General features: G+C 34.7%; 1 long non-coding RNA gene across 1 annotated transcript; it reads left to right on the forward strand.

Moving 5' to 3' along the window:
* Positions 1–10,959: 10,959 nt before the first annotated feature.
* On the forward strand, positions 10,960–13,434 carry LOC126381605 (uncharacterized). Its single transcript, XR_007568893.1, has 3 exons — positions 10,960–11,316; positions 11,390–11,630; positions 12,871–13,434. It is a non-coding gene; the product is annotated as an uncharacterized LOC126381605 (long non-coding RNA).
* The last annotated feature ends 739 nt before the right edge of the window (positions 13,435–14,173 follow it).

A 14,173-nucleotide genomic window follows, 5' to 3' on the forward strand; every position in this document is an offset into this window, starting at 1 on the left:
GATCGCAAGAATCGGCTAGCACGGCATAGCAGCTTGACAGCTAAAACTCACGCAACCATTGTCGATCGACCTACAAAATCCACCGAAAATGCCTACGACGATGGGAACGACACCGACAGTTCTACTCCGGATCATTCCAACCTGCGACATTCATCCATATGACAGCTTACTTGATCTGAGTGGAACTCAGCTAAAGCAATCGAGTGATACCTGCCTCCATCTTCCAGCCAGCTCCACTTCACTCCCATGCACCGGTCGCACCCGCAGCCAAGTGTTCATCCTGCCAGTTCACTTCACGCCCGTTCTCTCGTCCCCTAAAGATGAGCCTCCACAGCGTTAACGGCTGGGAAGGGCATGCACACATTGCCAATTGATTAACACACATTTCAATTCAGTGATTGTGACTAATAAAATGGTAAACCTAGCTTTGAAATTCAATGTAACCATCATCAAATCGAGTGCAAGCTTGTTAAAGTCAGTTCTATCGTTAAATTATACGAAAAGAAGAAAAAAACAAGATAGAATGAATATAAATAATAATAAATAATTCGCAATATACGATAATTTCAACACATGATTTAACCGATCTAAAAAAAACCCAATAAGCTTAATAACAGAGATGAACTGTTCAGTCTTTTCAAGAAGTGCCACCCTAAATAAAGTTACGTTAAACTTAAAAGTTCTGATATGATAACGTTATTCGAAAAAGGTTGGTCATTTTCGATTCGGTGCCTGGGTAGTAATACTTTTATGTCACGTCTTTCGCGAACGCGTCCTAAAGCTACATACAGTTGACCGTGACTAAACATATCAGATCTAAGATCGACCCCAACGCGACTAATCGTTTGACCCTGGCTCTTGTGAATAGTCATTGCATAACACACCTGCAATGGAAATTGACGGCGACACATCTCGTAAGGGCTGTTATGTTCTATAGGCGCTTTAAAAAGAATTCGAGGGATCAAATAATCTCCTAGTTCACCTTGTTTCCGAACTTTAATAATATATGGAGATGTTTCAACAACTATTACTTTGGTGCCATTTACTAAGCCGTCCGCGAAACTAAGATTACGCGTGATTACACAAACACATTCTAATTTTAATTGCAAATCGAAATCTGGAACACCTTGTGGTCGAAGTGTATGTAAAAATTCGGGACTAAAATAAACTTGATCAGCGTTGTCGCTTAAAATTTTGTCTATGGCATAAAAATGTAATACTTCTCCTGGTAGTTTGTCTAAAATAACGGCATTAATTTCTCTAACTGCATCGTTACGGGTGCATAGAATCGCTCTGAAGGAGCATACGCCTGGCTCAGTAAGAGTAACTTCTGGGAATACAAAATCAATTAAATCTTCTAATTCAGTAACATAATCAATGGATTCAAGTTGGACTAATTGCAAATCATTATTATTTGTTTCTAATCTAAGAGTAGGTAATAAATTTGAACCCAGTTTTAAAAGAAAATCTGCATACTGTGCGTCATCCTTACATCTCTGTGAAGTTACCAAACTAAATTTTTTCAATTGTTTCCAAATAGAGAAGTTTTTAGTGACGCGTTTAATATATCAAAATTCGTTCGTGCTTCTGGGACTACTGGAGGAATTTGACGAAAATCTCCTGCAAAAATAATTATTTTAGAACCAAAAATTTTGTCTGACCTCATCAAATCCTGCAATGATCTATTTAATAAATTTATAAGGTATTTATGAGCCATCGGCGCTTCATCATACACAATGAGATTAGAATTATAAATCAATTCAGCTCTTTGAGTACCATTTGAGATGTTCCAGTATCCGCTATCATCTAATAGATGTAAAGGAAATCTAAACAAGGAATGAGCCGTCATTCCGTTTGTGTAATTTTGAGCAGCAATTGCAGACGATGCACAGGTTAAAGCTATACCTTTAAGGTTACCGCGGATATATGCAGTTATGACCTTCAATAAAAGCGTTTTTCCGGTGCCGGCGGGACCATCGATAAAAATCGCACAGTTGTTGGATTCTCGGTAAACACTATCAACGCAAAGCTTTTCCACGTAATCGAATACGGCACGTTGATCGGGAGATAACTGTGGCAACCACTCTTCAACGTATGATTTCAAACTATCTAAATCATATTCAGTGCGTTCCCTATCTAACTCCGTTGACCTATAAATTACTTCCGGCAAACCTTGTTCTATTAACGAAGTTCCGTGTCTGCGTAGCATTCTATCTATTTGGATGAGGCACATGTTAAACGCGTTTTCTTCGTCATCTGGCACCCTATAAAGGAAATCTTCGGCCAATTGACGTTTATACGTGTTCCACAGTGACGCCACTGAGGCACCATTAACAGCCAGCGTTACAAAGAAGCTACGAAGCCGAGGTCCGGTTAAAAAAGTGGAAGCTTCTTCCATAGCCCGTTCATATTCGACTGAGTCATCCGCAAGTCCTGCGAATTTGGCAGCTTCTTGAAAAGTTTTGCAATTTGGACCTCCAATTTGAAGTAAATCCGCGAAACTACGACAAGGGTAAACACTTAAAAGAAGTCTTAAAAAGAACTGTTCACCTCTGTTCGGCGCGACCCAAAATAGACGCGCGACGAGCTCACCCCGCATTCTCCGCGTAAGAAATTTGCCATTTTGCATTTGCACCGCCTGAACTGTCTTTAAACATGGATCTTTCGCATGAATATTATAAGTTTCAAAAAAGTCTAAGTAGGATACCCGATCAAACTCCTCAGTTAAAGGCCTACTGAAATAGTCTAAAAGATCTGAACCTGCATTATTAACTGCCTCGTTCGCGTGGCCAGGCTTAAAAAATACTGAATTTTGATCGGGCAAATGTACTGTTAACATTTTTACCGTAGGGTTCCTAGCTACAATATCAAATTCGAGAACACGCCACGCTGCTTCGCTAGAACTAATATATCGCTTAGTGACATATTGTTCGATTTCATCCTCACGATGTTCTTCATCAACAACGGCAATACGGGCTTCATCAGGTCCTTTTGTCATATATTTGAACAAATATTTAATTATAGCACGCTGTGTGGACACTTCTAAATTTATGTGAGCATCATATTTTAGGAGAAGAGCAGGATTATAAGGAACGACCCATAAATCATTAACTATTACGTCTCTGCCGCGATATTTATAATCGCCTGATTTTTACTATTACGATGTAAATGTATAAAACCTCTATCGTCACTGAAGGTGACTGGTGTTTCTTTTTTTGGAAAATATTTTAAACAGTTTTTTTTTTCACTATTCCAACACGGCAAATTAGTTCGGTAAGGAGGACCGCATGGACCGTGTATCATGTGATCCATGACAACTTTGTATAATAAAGTTTGTGTTGGATCGGGTATGGTAGCACGAACAAACTTATCAATATCCGGACTTTCTACTGGTCCACCACCTTCCACTCTAAAAGCAATATGCGCATGTGGTAGTCCTCTTTTTTGGAACTCTATAACATGCATTATATAAACAATTTTTCCGAACCATTTACCCGATTTTAAATCTTTTAATAACTCTCCCAGTTTTAAGTTGAAAACTCGAGCACAAGTAAGGGGGTCGATCGACCTGATAATGTTGAATTTTTTATTTCAGGCCAGTTGGGGTTACATGTTAAAGTTAAAAAATATGATGGTGGACCTAACCTGTTTACCATTGCTATAGCATCCAGGTATTTCTTTTTCATGTACCGTGGACCCCCTGTGAATGAGCTAGGTAAATAAATTTTACCAGGTTCTACTCCACCTTCTCCTAAAATAAACTCGTCATTAATTAATTCTTGGAGTGGAGCTACTCTTAGCCTGTTTTGTTGTTTTGTTTGGCTATTTTTCAAAAACCGCAAGCGTTCTTCTAAAACTCTACAAAACATATCGACTAACCACTCTTCAGATAAACGACCAAATATGCTAAATCGCGATTCGGATAAAAGTAAACAACGGACATATTTAACCTGATTAAGCTTATTGCCCTTATTATCTCTCATATCTGGATGCCAACCAGTATTTCCGTGAGGATATAAGAGAGGATACTGGAAAGTCTCGTATAAGGAATCCATTATATCTATTGTTCGAGGCCTACCGTCTGCTATCTTTTTGACTACAATACAGCGTGGAGAAAATTCTTCGCGGTCTGTACTAATAATTGCGGCAATTTCTTGACCAATAGGTTGATCTCCGAGGATGTTACCGTGAGTCGCACGAGTAGTTTTTTCGAATTTCAAGAAAGCTTCTGATGATACCTCTAAACTTAACCTTCTAAAACATTTTATGTATGGATTAACTGTGTGCATGAACCCTGTAATCATTCGAACTACCGTTGTATCTAAACTTAATTCGCCAGCTAAACTCTCTCTTTCGCTACTGTCATTTATGTAAAAATTAATATTATTAGGACTTTCATTGTAAGACAAATCAAAGATACGATGGTAAATACGTCCTTGAATTTTTAGAAAAGATATACCTTCTGGATGGTGGTAACCATGGGAAACACCTAATGCCGAAAATGCAAAAATATTATTGTAAGCGCGTGGTCTATTTAAAAAAGCTGGATTTGTATAAAATTCTTCATTTAATGGGAGAAAATTCTGAACGTTATAATCTCCTGAATGACAACACCATTGTCGACGAGATTTCTCTTCTTCGAACAATGGAGCATTACAATTTGGACATCTATATGTCTTATCAGACAGAAGCGACGTATTTTTTAAATTATACAATCGAATAATGCTGAGTTCATGCCCCTGTTTTTCACCTATTAAATTTTTTGAATATCGCAGTGGCGTTTCAATGTTACGACTATATTCTGTGTATTTTTGTGCTGCTTTTTTGATAATTTCGGGGTGAAGCTCGTTATAACGTTGAACGGCCGCGCGGTGAACGTCTGGGTTGTTCTCGTTATAACGTTGAACGGCCGCGCGATGAACGTCTGGGTTGTTCTCGTTATAACGTTGAACGGCCTCGCGGTTAACGTCTGGATTGCGTTCGTTATACCGTTGAACGGCCTCGCGGTGAATGTCTGGATTGCGTTCGTTATACCGTTGAACGGCCTCGCGGTGAATGTCTGGATTGCGTTCGTTATACCGTTGAACAGCCTCGCGATGAACAGCGGGGTTTCTTTTAGTGTATTTTCTTCGCGGTGCGCGTTTTCTTTGCGCGGATTCGGTCCGCGTTTCTGTTTTTTGGGTCGGCCGCCTTTATTTTTAACGCATTGATTTTCGACTTCATTATCAATTCTTTCTAATAGGACAACTGGTTTCAAAGTTGTCAATTTTAAATCATTGATAGAGTCATTATCTGAACTTTGCACAGAGGTTTTAAGTGGGGCCAGTGTTGACTGATAGTTCATCAAAATTGAATCTAAAGTTTGATTCACATTCAGTAATGGTGAAGATATTAAATCTACTAAAATGGACTGTGACGTTTCGGAACTAACCCGCGATCCATTTTGCCATATAGAGTCGTCATTTAGTACTCTTAATCGAGTCAATGAGTATTCGGATCCGTCATAAACTTCATTCGCGAGCAAAAGTTTTGCTAGCGCTTCGGTTGAATTACATTTAAATAAACGTGCTACGTAAGGACCGTCCTCTGGCTTGCCCTTTCCTATATTAATATTTTTTCTGTTAACCGCATGGCTGTTAAAGAAATAATATTCACCGTTAAACCGCCAAAAACTAAAAGTATAACCCTGACCCGTAAACAATATGCTATCCGTACTGTCGTTGTGATTTGAATTGTTTACATTATAAGCGAATTGCGAATCAACAGTATAATCATTTGTATTAAAAAACACTCTGTTGTCCAATATATTTTTTAACGTTAATAAACCTATGTCTTTATTCGCGGGAGTTGTAGGATACGTATTAGAAATGATCCAGTTGTCCTCCATGCTAACTATATGTACGACGTTACTCCCGACGCGAAGCTCATTGGGTAATTCGTCTGGCATAAAATAACTGACACCCCTCTGAAGTAAATATTTTAACTGCATGTAAAGTGTATCCCCCATTTTTAAAATTTCATCAATTTCGGCAGTAGCAAAAGATGCGCGATTATGGAATACAGAATAAATTGAAGCGCATGCTGAGATAACCGTACATTGCGAATTGTTACCTTCATACATATCGGAGCCTTGGTGTGTTAGACCTAATGAAACAGTAAATGTTAGATATGAATTTATTTAATAGATAAGGTAATACACCCTATTATTGACACCCCTACTGATTTTATCAGAAAAAAATAAGAAAAATTTCCGTGCAAACAAAAATATTATCCTATCTGGTTCTAGGTAATGGGCATTTTTTTTACAAACCATTTTAAGCGCCTCAACCTCAGTGTGAACATTAAAATTTGAGAAATGATTACCGTACCAATAATTTAAGGTGCTAATAATTAGGCAGTTTACCCTATATACTTAAATATAATTATCAATATTATCCTTCTCCAATAATCTTTTTTTAATAAAAATAAAATATTCACAGATATAATTACAGGGAATGCAATAATTAGTATAGGAAAATTAAATTACCCATTATTAAAAAAATAAACTACACACTTAAAATTTTAGTCGAATCAATAAACCTAGGTAACTTTGTTTAAGAACTTTTACACAATGCCGTCAGCTCGTGCCGCACAAACCAGCAAAAGCAAAGTCACGACAGTCATGTAGAGCACACTTTGTCCTTGACTTGTTGAACGTCAAAAGTCGATCAATAAATTCGTCAACATTGCCATCGTAGCTGTGGCTTTACAATATACAAAATGGCATAACGGTCCTGTTAGTAATGATATGGTATATAAAATAAAAAACTTATGGAATACTGAAACTATGAGCTTAAGACTATCGAATATCATTCTAAGCAACTATCTCGAAAAAATACATACTTAAGATTACGCATATTTCCCGGAAGTGGGCTGGACATACTATTAGAGGTGGAGATAAATGGAGCAAAGTTGTTACACTATGGTACCCTAGAGGCCATAAGAGAAACAGGGGTAGGCAATTTAAAAGGTGGGCCGACGAAATAATGTCAATGGTTGGAAACACTAAGACCTGGACCAGATTCCTAGATAATAAAAAATAATATAGAGAAATTGGGGAGGCCTTTGCCCGAAGGCACAGAGATTGGTTATTGTAGATTAATGAAAAACTTTAAAATGTAACTTCTATATCTGAAAAAAGGCTATAAATAAATAAAAATATTTCCCATTGGGATAGGCAGAGACCACGCGATTCCACTTACTACGATCCTGACACATCACTTTCGCTTCGACCACTCTTATCAAAGTCTTTATGCACGCTCGCTGAGCCCCAGTACTCTTGACCGTGGCTTTTCTTTTAAATATCCTGGAATTAATCGAGGTATGTACTACCTAGGCCTTCCTCTTCCGATTCTACCAATTGTACCCGCATAATAAATCTTGTCCATGTTCAAACTATCTAGGCATTAATTATTTTGACAATTCTCGTCACTACATCTTCTTTCACAACGGTCCCTTATCACACTATTTTCCTCAACGTTCTCATTAGTAACCTTTTGACAATTTTAATAAAAGATTAAGCAATTTATTACATAATTGTAACAAAAATATTTAATTCCAATTTCATTCATATTCTTTCTCATAATCTGTTCTCTGCCTACCCCAATGAGAAATAGGCGAGATATTATGTAGGTATGCAATGCAGCACTCTATTGACGGAATATTTCGAAGATTTAATATAAAATATCAGTAAAACGTAATACCATAATCTTGATCTTGTTGCATCATAGTGTGAGATTATTTCAAACTAATACAGGTGAAGTATGTATATTTGTCAACTATCACAAAAAGTAATTTAAAAAATTAAACCAATTTCAAAATCTGTCAAATAAAAGTAAGAAATAATATTTAGTTGAATAATTAGAATCAAAATTTTGAAATTACTTTTTATTTAAACTCAATGTGACTAATAATATTAATACGCCACTAACCAGGTACCTTCGTTAACAAAACACTGGAATTCCTATAACATGTCTTCTAATTTGTTTAATGTATATGGTGCCCGTCACACCCTTGACCGTTTTCCAAATTGCTTTAATTTACGCTGAAACCATTAATAATCATAGTTACTTAAGCTCGAAGCCTCTATTAGTATAGTCGAAACACAAGATTCCTAATTTTTAACTGTTTTTCAACCAAAAGTTGGAAATTTCTAAACCAATTTTGATGAGACTTGCATTCTTTCCTATGTTGGACGATACTTAATCCCATAAACAAGCATTATTGCAATATGATTTGTAGTTACTAAGAAATGCATGGACAAACATACATGCATATATACGGAATTTGGCACACATTACAATATATGGGTCAAATTGATAACCTTTTTTTTTTTTGAAGTCTGTTAAAAATGGAATTAGATTAGTTTCCTTCAGTCCCCACCACATGGTCATCAAGATATATATTATAACCATAACCCTAACCATATTCAAAATATAGACAAACCTACATAAACTCTTTGATAGTAATTTAAAAAAGTTTCTTGTAGACAAATGTTATTATAGCATTCAAACTTTTTTTTTCAGATAAACTAAATACTTCAAAGCTTCGATATCTCTATCTCTATATACTTACTTACTTGTTTGATATAATTTTGTAATTATAAATAGCTGTGTTATATAATTAAGTAGATAACTATAATAATTTTGTTACCTAATTACTAATTTCTATAATTCTTAATTACATAGTTAAAATATCTTATAATATTATTATAACATTGGTTATAGTTGTATTTAACCATCTGTAGTAACTTGTCACTTTGGATAAAATACACTACTTCTACGCATAAAACAGACATACTTAGTTGGCTTTTCTCGATTTTAGAGAAAGGTTTAACTTTTCACACAGAATATTAAGATAGTGACTGCTATAGCATAGAATAAGTAATACTATGGTCATAGGTTAACTTGTGTGTTTATTATAATTTGTTACAGACCTACTTATGACAGGTTATCTAATGAGTGATGTTACTGTTGTGCTACAACATGGGTTGCTGTCAAACCAGAATTACACTCAGATTGTTAGAATTCAAAAAGGATTCAATGTTATTATTATTATCTATAGTGTTATGATCTCCATCTAAATTTAGGTATCATAGGTTAACTAACTTACTTCATACACCTACCGACCTACTTATTTAAATATTCAAAAAAATATTAATAGTAACTAACTACCTATCGCCTATTCTAGTCACACAGCATAAGTAGGGGCAATGATCTCCATCTAAATTTATCATAGGTTAACTAACTTACTTCATATACCTACCAACCTACTTACTTAATTCTAAAAAAATATTAATAATAATTAACTACCTATTGCCTATTCTAGTCACACAGCATAAGTAGGGGCAATGCAATTGATTTAAGTAGATAGGTACCTAATGCCTGTGCTTAAGTAAAGTTTTTTCCATGGCTGATATCAACGGCTATTTTAGACATTATAATCATCATAAAATCAATCGATCGTTTCTTAAAATGGATGTAACATAAAAAAATGTGCATTAGGTATTAAGCTCCTTAAAATTTAAATAGGTACTTACCGGCACCGATGCAGGTTACAGCAGCCGCCTGCTGCTCGTCGTCAACGCGACAGCGGCGAAGCATTGTAGAGCACAATGGAATCTCAACGCTTGAACGCTTCATCTGTAAACAAACCACTTCTGTACTATATGTGTTTATCTAATAGATAGACAATAGAATAAGAATTACTTATAGCTTTTAAGTAGTTACTTACCTTTTAATGTTTTCACTTTCATTATGTGAAAAAGAGAAAATCGGTACAGAAAGTTAAATATCTTACAATTATAATTGTTTATATGGCTAACTTTTTACGATTTTAAAGATTATTACCTTATTATATACCTAAATATTTAAAAATAATTGTTAAATTATTAATAACAAAATCGACTTACCTTTGGAAATCTTGAAATACAAGTGAAAAAACGCTTGTCACTTTTTCGCGCCAACGGTTTTGGTACGAATTTACTTTTTTTTTCCATGAGACTAACAAAGAAATTCTGCCAAAACAGATTCAAACAGCCAATATCGAAAAATATTGAGGTACTTTTTTACGTCACTTGGACGCACAGATATCGATGGAATTAATAAATAAGCAATATAAAATCTAATTCATTTTTGTCACATCAGTACCATTTAACTTTTTTAAATAAGCAACAATGATTGAGTATTTTCATTCATTTTTCCGTGAGTATTTGGCGGGAAAGTTGCTTTCTTCATTGAATACTTTTAATAAAAACTGTTGCTTTTTATTAATACGAAGTGGTGTTTTGTGGTTAATGACCGCATTAAGTTAGTCGGAAAACATTCGCGACAGTGTTATTATATTGGAATATTCAATAAATAAAGTGTATCTATCTATTTTCGCTTGGTGCCAACACCAACAAGCCGCTTCATAACTCCAAAGTTTATGCGGACTTTTGAGTTAATTCGAAGTAGGAGTCTGCTCCGAGGGTGGGGGCTTAGGTTTCATCATTCATCGTCATCACCTTTTATAATTTCATTAATCATCAAGAAAAAAAATAATATATTAAGATATGGCTGTATGGGCATAGTTTCCTTTGCCTTACCCTTCGGAGAAAAAAAATTTTTTTTTTCTCGTTGGTGAACAATTTGGCGAAGTTCTATTGTATTGAGGCTTTTCGGCGGGAAACGGGAACGGGACAGTTGCTTTCTTCATTGAGTAATCTAAATAATTAATACGAAGTGGTGTTTTGTGGTTAATGATCGCATTAAGTTAGTCGGAAGACATTCGCGAGTGTTATTATATTGGAGTATTCAATAAACAAAGTGTATCTGCCTATTTTCGCTTCGTGCCGGGAAGCCGCTTCATAACTCAAAAGTTTATGCGGACTTTTGAGTTAATTCGTTTGGGGTTCGGAGTAGGAGTCTACTTCGAGGGTGGGGGGGCTTAGGTTTCATCATCATCACCTTTCATCATTTCATTAATCATCAAAAAAAAAAAATACGTCAGACATGGCTGTATGGGCATAGTTCCCTTTGCCTTACCCTGCGGGGAAAACTAAAACAAAAAAAAAATCTATTGTATTGATATCCCTGAAATGGGCAAAAGGAAAAAAAAAATGTATTGATATTTTCCTGTGCTACTTTTTTCCTACCTACTTTGTTGGAATTTGTAACTTACAAATTCATCGAGTCGAGCCCTACTTCCCCGTTTTTGCGTGGATATTCAACTGGTAAAACTTCCAGAACCATTATGTGTTTTGGATAAAGCCGAAATGATAAAAAATTTGTGAATAATGTTCGTTGATAAATTGCAATGTAAGTAATATACAATCGAATGACACTGTTATTATAAAGTTATTTATTTATAGGTGTTAGATGCTGATCGACTTTGTGTGTAACTCATACTAAGAGATGCAAGCAACAATAACAAGTCTCCTGATGAATGTTCCAGTCCGAGAGTTAATAATAATAAGTTGGAAGCAATGTGTCTGTATAAGTTGTGGAATATCTTTGGGAAGGCATACAAGAAGACAAAATCACAGGCCATAAGCTTAGGGAAAGAAATGAAGAGTGACATTATATAGAAAAACAAAAATATCTCCGAGACAGGTAATAGGGTGAATATCAAAATGTGCCAAGTTTGGTGGCGAACTTTCATATTAATTTTCGTAAAAAATTGGGTTTTTTTCACGAAAAACAAAATATGAAAGTTTGCCACCAAACATGGCACATTTTGATATTCACCCTAAAATATTAAGGATTATAATTTACATTGTGTAAGAGCTATTTAAAAGGTTTTATGTGTTTCTATCATAATGGGGGACTTTCCAATCGGTGTTCCCCAAAAACACAATAGGTAAATGACATTGTTAAGTTTTTTCTTCGTTTAAACTTCTAACTTCATGGATAATAGACATATGCATCTTTTATCTTTGTTTTTGGGTATAAATGATGATGGTATATTATGATGATACAACTTCCACCTATTATTATTCTGATCAAAATAAAGAGAAGCAATATAGGTAGCAATGTCATTCTATACATAATGTGTAATTTCAAGAAACAATTAGTTTTATATATATGATGATTCCATCATTACATTACATTTTTCAATAATGATGTACCCCAGCAATGAGAAAATAGGTAATTATCACGTTAAAAGTGAACAACGCCATCTATCATGTGTTTGGGGAATGTCAATTAGAAAGACCCTCATTGTTATAAGGCAACTTAAGTTGGCATATTGTAATTTCATCCCTACAGATTTAATAATATTGTTATAATCAGGCATATTATGTAATAGTATTTTATGCAACAGTTGTATAAGAAGGGTCAAAAAATGCGAGTGGCGTGAGTTGCGATGTGAGCCTTGGCGAACATCGCAATAAGAGACGCCACGAGCATTTTTTGACCTAGTTATACAACGTTGCATACAATACTTTTTCTACGACGACGTAATTTTAAATGAAACAAAAATTATACAAAGAAAAATTTTATTTATAAAAATTATTTTCCAACGCGCGGAAAATGGCGGCAAATGTATACTTTTTTTTTATAGTATATCTATGGCACCAAACAAAGTAAAGGTGCCAGTTTCCAGGTCAAAAAAAAAAAAACAACAACAATGCTTTTTTGGCGACATTATAGTACAGTTACACTTTGTAAACAATGCTTTTATAGGCCATAGAGCGTACACTTTTTCAAAGAGTTTAATTATGTATGTACTTATATTAGACTTTTTGGTTATTTAAATGCCAGATTAAAGTAGAGGAGTAGAAAAAATATATTATTGTACATGGGACATCAAAACTACAATTATTTTTTTAAGAACATTCATATTTGCTTTCAGATTCCTGATGGATGCTCATGTATGCGTTGCTTGCAGGATGAGCTCACCTCAAAAGTATTAATATCTAGTGAACATAAGAGCTGTGTTAAGTGTGCCGTTCTGTTGCATTGTATGTAGTTAGTAGCTATTTATGTTCATAAATGTTGTTAAACTATGAGCTTAAATCACTTTATAATTTATATTATCATATCATTAAATAGTTAAATAAGCTAGTTAGGCACATAACCCATATATTTTAATGTTATTGTCAAGTTTATTCTATACCTACTTACTAATATGTTACCATATTAAGTTCCCTGACATGATTTATGTTTTGACTATGTACTAACATCAGTAAGTAGTAACTGGGACCAGCAGCTTAACATGCCATTCGAAGCATACTTCAGGCAATCGGTTGATCAGCCAGTCATCTCCTAACCAAACTGGGGATCACAAAGTAATTTTTGTGGATTTGAACCTAGGACCTCCAGATGTGTTGACCCAACAGTCAGCCACTGGACCATGGAGGCTGAGAGTACTTGGTTAAGTTGCTGTTTTATTTCAACTATTTAATTAAATGTAGAAATATTTGTGTGGTTGCACCTACTTATGATATTTTAAATATATAATAAAACAACTTATTTCTAAAAATATATCTTTCATTGTCTTTTAATAAAATTGTTTCATTTTAAAATAATTTTGAAAAATATAAATAGTAATCACGTCGTTTACCACCACTTCAACCGATTAGATCTCACAATCAGTGTTTTTGTTGTTTCAAAATTGTTAGTTGCATTTTAATGTAGGTACCTATATACCTACCTACTGACAGTGTACTTATGACCTTTTGAGACCAGATTTCCACATCCACATCAAACATCCTTTGGTAGTCTTTATTGGCTTAAATACAAGACAAATATCATTACAAAATCTATAGGTACCAATGAGGGACTTTCCAGACTACTTTTCCCAAACAAAGATAGATGGCTCTGTACAGATTTGCGATCGTTTAACCTTCTAATTTTACGGATAATTTATATACTGCCATTGCATTATAATATATTTGAATAAAAAATAATAATAATATATTTGTAAATTAGTTTATACATTGTGAGTGCTATGTACACCGTTATTGTTACACATATCAGTCAGAATACCTAGTTAAGTTATGGAATAAGCTCAATATGTGTGATGTGGTTGTACTTTTTTAAATAAATAAATAAATAATTATTTATTCGAGTAATGAGAAAATAGGTATTTACGTATTTATCACGTTAAATCTGGACAGCTCCAACTGTATTTTTTTTTTGAGAAAATAGCCTGG

This window comes from Pectinophora gossypiella, unplaced genomic scaffold, assembly GCF_024362695.1.
Source record: "Pectinophora gossypiella unplaced genomic scaffold, ilPecGoss1.1 Pgos_66, whole genome shotgun sequence".
Taxonomy (NCBI): Eukaryota; Metazoa; Arthropoda; class Insecta; order Lepidoptera; family Gelechiidae; genus Pectinophora; species Pectinophora gossypiella.